We start from the raw sequence: 4,990 nt of genomic DNA, 5'->3' as shown, positions 1-4,990 counted from the left end.
CTCTCTCTCTCTCTCTCTCTCTCTCTCTCTCTCTCACACACACACACACACACACACACACACACACACGCACACACGTCAGTTTATTTAGGTTTATCAGAGTTCATTAGGTCATTTTCTTAGTGTTGCTTGTGTTCTATCTGTTTAGGCCTGGCATCTTGGGATTGGGTTACCTATTGGGAGTCTTATCCCTGGGGAAGACTAAGTCTTCTTCTCTTAGAAGCCATTAACTGCCTATAGATTTTTAATCTCGGAGTGGGTTTATGTGAGCTTTCCCCCATGACCACTGGTATTTTTTTTTTAAACATCCTTTAGATGCTTAAAAGGTGTCTGTCTTATTGAACAAGAACATCTAGCTTGGTGCCCTAAATTTTTATAGCTTGCAATACATTCATTATTGTTTTAAAATTACATTTATTATTCTGTGTGTGTGGGTACATTTGCATATGTGCATAGGAATGTCATGGTGAATGTGTAGGTCAGTGAGCTAGTGGGAGTTGTTTCTCTTCCTCTACCATATGTGTACTGGGGATTAGAATCAGGCTGCCAGGCTTAGTAGCAAGTGTCTTTCTTCACTGAGCCTTCTCTTGTTAGTTATGACCATGTCTATGATGTATGAAGTAAATCCATTTCTCCCAGTACAATCTTGTTTGCATCTCCTTCAGTCTGCTTCCTGCACTTTCTCATCCTCAGGACCACGGTCTTGTACCCTTTTCTCCCCTGTTCATTACTTCTCCAACAGTTCCTGCTTTCTCTAGTTTTTGGTCTGTATTTCTGAGGAGTGCTGTATCAGCTGCATGGTGGACGGGCAAATGAACTCCTGTAGAAGGACCCCTATTGATCAAAGCTCTTGTCAAGCTTAACAGGAAATATCTGGTGGAAATCTGGGACCAATATCAAAGTGATATTGCCAAACAGTTCCATCCATTATAAACTAGGTTATTTGTAGCAGTAGGTTATTTTAAACAAGTTGCACAAGGGCTAAATATTTTGGAGTTTTGAACTGATTTCTTCCTTTTTTGCAAATCACTAACTCAAAATCTATGGTCTGTAGAACTTTAAAAACTAGGCATTAAAACAAACCCATGACAACAATGACCATTAAATAATTTTCAAGCATACATCAAGTTGTTAGCTTCTACTTTCCCCCAATCTCATTTATACATTAGATTAAAATCTAGATTTAAGAGGTAGAAAATTGCTATGTATAGTGGTTACATATATGATCCCAGATTTTGGTAAGCAGAAGCAGGAGAATCAGGAATTCAAGCCTAGCCTGGGCTACATAAGATACTGTCTCAAGAAACAAGCAAACAAAACAAAACAAACAAACAAACAAACAAACAAGTAAGCAAACAAGAAAACCGAATTTAATCTATTGGCTGACAGCTTACAGGTCTGCTTGTGACATTTCTAAGTGCATGCTGACTACTCTGGAAACTAAAACCTAACTTACACCCAAATTAAAAAAGAAAGGTAAGTAGCAATACAGCTTAGTGTGATCGCAGACTCGAGGAGTGCTGTGGTACTCAGACGGAAGAGCGAGCATCTCTGAGAACTAGGGCCAAGTCTAAAGGCCGAAGGAGAAGGAGATCCTCAGACAGCAAAACCTAATAGAGGAGTTATTCATGTGTCTAAAATTCCATTGTATATATTTATGCACTTTCTCAGATTCTTTTACAAATAAAGGATACAGCTAAAAGAAAAAGAGAAGGAAAAAAAAACCCAAATATAATCAGTATTGCTATATGTGAATTTAAAGCACATATAGTTTTCAACTTTTTAAAATTTACAAAGTGTGTGAATACGTGTGTGTGTGTGTGTGTGTGTGTGTGTGTGTGTGTGTGTAATATGTGTGCAGGTCACGGGGAGACTTAGGAGAGTTCATTCCTTCCTTCCTTCCGCCATATGCATCCGAAGGGATTGAACTCAGGCCACTAGGCTTGATTGCAGGTACCTTTATAAGTATGCTGAGCCATCTCCCTGGCTCGCAGAGTTGTTTTTACTCCATTAGACATGTTGTCTATAAACTAACAACACTATATTATATGCATTTCTTATGTCTGTACTCAGGCCAAGTCTTAGATGGACAATATGGCTTTCAGAAATCTTTCTAATGTCACACGCCTCAGAACATCTTCAGAGAATCGAAACACTATTGTAGTAGATGAAAAGCTCTGTGCTTTCAAGAGAAGCCCTTGAAGGCTACATGTAACTATAGCTTCTAATTAAATTGAGTCACACATTTAAATAAAAAATACATACTTACTATTATTTGTAATATTGGCTAAAAAAAAATCACAGATTTGTATAATAGAAGAAGTGGGGCCAATTAATAGAGTCCTCCCAAGGAGAGCGGAGACCTAGAGGCAAATTCTAATCTAATTTTTTGGTGTCTACTGATTTTTCTCTCGTTTCTTCAATAGTGTTCTCTAAAACATTAACTGTATGTTTAGAAATGGAAGTCTCAGTACTCATTTAACTTCAGAAAGAGTTTTTGGATATGTGTCAGGGCCTTTCATCTTTTCTGCCTCTAGGGGGAAGTGTGTTTTCAACAATTCTGTCCTGCAGAACGGATTTTCTTGTGCATTAAGGCTTCACTGTGGTAGTATTTAGTGTGACCTCGGGATTGACTGGACAAGATGGAAGGACCTTGGAAAATCTGAAAGGACCCTCACTTCACGAGTTTCAGGCCAGGGTTCTGAGGCAGGGGGATTGTGGAGAAAAATGCCCCAGACATTTTTAAAGTACATTTCAAAGAATCATTCTTTGAAATGACACCGTAACTTCGCCATACTGTGGGGCTGTAGCCAAAAAAACACCTGGACACAAAACTCACTGACAGAACTAGAAACAAAATAGTTCTTGGATACTGATGAAAACATTTCTAAATCCTTTAAAACCTCTATGAGTTTCTGTAATATCACATTTAACATTAATAAGTTTAGGCTTTCAGCTAGCTAATTTTATTCCTTTATTTTCTTTGACAATCGAAGTTGATAACTGAATTCTGAATGTGAAAAACATGGCCCTTCCCCAATTTCAGTGATTAGGTTTTTGTTTTTTTTGTTTTTTTTGTTTTTTGTTTGGAGTTGAAAGGAACAGTATGTAAAACCTGAGTGCAAGACTGTTTCTACTTATCCCTTTTCTTTCCTGTTTTGCTAACATTTATGATAAAAAATGTTACAAAAGTTATCTTTATCAAGTGGTGTTCAGTTTTACTGTTCTGGAAAGCCTAAAAATATTGCTATGATATTATAAGATGGTGCGTGCCTGAGTGCCAGTGTTTGTGTGTGTGTGTGTTTGAGTGTGACTGTGTGTGTTACATTGCATTGAATTTATCTTAGGCAAGTAACTCTCATCTCCAGCTTTCTTTTTTACCTTTTATTGGTGATGAGACCTTGTAAAATTAAATCACCCAGGCTGGCCTTGTGTTATTCTGCAGCCCAGGCTGCCTTTGATATCCCCTGGAGTAGTTTGTGTCACCAGACCCAGTTAAAACTGTGATACACAGAATATGATTGACAGTGACAATCTGCTTGGTTACCAACCCTGTTTTACATAGTATTGTAGGTGACCTTTTCCAACAGTAAATATCCTCAGGAGACAAAGAGCTGTTTAAATGCAACTTGTAGGGGCTGGTGAGATGGCTCAGTGGGTAAGGGCACTAACTGTTCTTCCAAAGGCTCTGAGTTCAAATCCCATGGTGGCTCACAACCATCCATAATGACATCTGACACCCTCTTCTGGTGTGTCTGAAGTCAGCTACAGTGAACTTATAATAAATAACTTAATAAATAAATCTTTAAAAAATAAATGTAACTTGTACATTCTTTGGGCCACAGTTCATTTTTTTTCTGGACTAAGATGGCAGAACTATGTGATAGTTGCACATGGTAGTTTTAGCTGGTTGCCCAAAGAACTCTGATGGAATATAAACAGATCCTCCTAACACCCATAATAAGTAAACAAAAACCTCCCAAGACCACAATAGACTTGTATTACTGTTAATAATCTTGCACTTGTTGGCACTGGAAGACCTTTCTTTTAAAATCTCAGCTTCTGTTTAGTTGGAATCTGCAAGGATGTGTTGAACATGCACGCGGACAGCAACCCTGTGTTCCCCTCCCCTCTGTTTCTGGACTGATCCACCGTTTCCTGTTGTCTGTGCTCTTTAACAACAGGCTGGAAGCTGAGTGCTTCTACCCAAAGGCCACAGGGAGGCCAGGGTGCTAGCCATAACGTAAGTGCACTGCCCTGCTGTTGACCCAAGAGCGAGGCTGGGCAGCACCAGAGATGCGAGAGGCACTCCATACCCGGTGCCCCTGAAATCCCAGACTCTTCCAGTGAGCCCACACGGTACACTGCAGAATCATACCGCTGTTGGCTGGTGTTCCCCGACACAGGGCATACCGGGTAGTAATAGGAAACCGTCTCCGTCCTTCACGTCTCCTGGCAACCAGTTGAAATCCACTAAGACCCTCGGAATCCAGGATTTAGCTGTTTCTTTATTTTTTTCTGAAATAACTATGATTCTATAAACAAATGTTTGCTCTACCAAGTGTTCAGGAAGGATTTAATTGCTGCGAAGTGCTAAATGTCAGTTTCCAACGTGCGTGGATAACTCTTCAGAATTCAAATTTATATATCCACCTCTCTTAGAACTGGTTAGCAGTTCTAATTAAATAAACAAAAGCTCACCTAGGATTTAGAAGCCTCTACTTACAGCGAAGGCTTAGGGATCACTGTCCAACTGAAATCTAACCGGCACCCAGTATGAAGTTACCCTCGATTGCGTTTTTTTTTTCACTGCTAGAGAGGGTGACGGAGAGAGGGCTGTTCCTGGATTTGTCATGTCCTCGAACACCTCGATTTATCACTTCATAGTCACAAATGAGAGCAAGGACATTTTAGGGGGCTCGTAACTATGAAGAAGAAGAAGAAGAAGAAGAAGAAGAAGAAGAAGAAGAAGAAGAAGAAGAAGAAGAAG

This window comes from Mus caroli, chromosome 15 (genome assembly GCF_900094665.2).
Source record: "Mus caroli chromosome 15, CAROLI_EIJ_v1.1, whole genome shotgun sequence".
In the NCBI taxonomy this organism is placed as follows: Eukaryota; Metazoa; Chordata; class Mammalia; order Rodentia; family Muridae; genus Mus; species Mus caroli.
Note: the sequence above shows the minus strand (reverse complement) of the source record.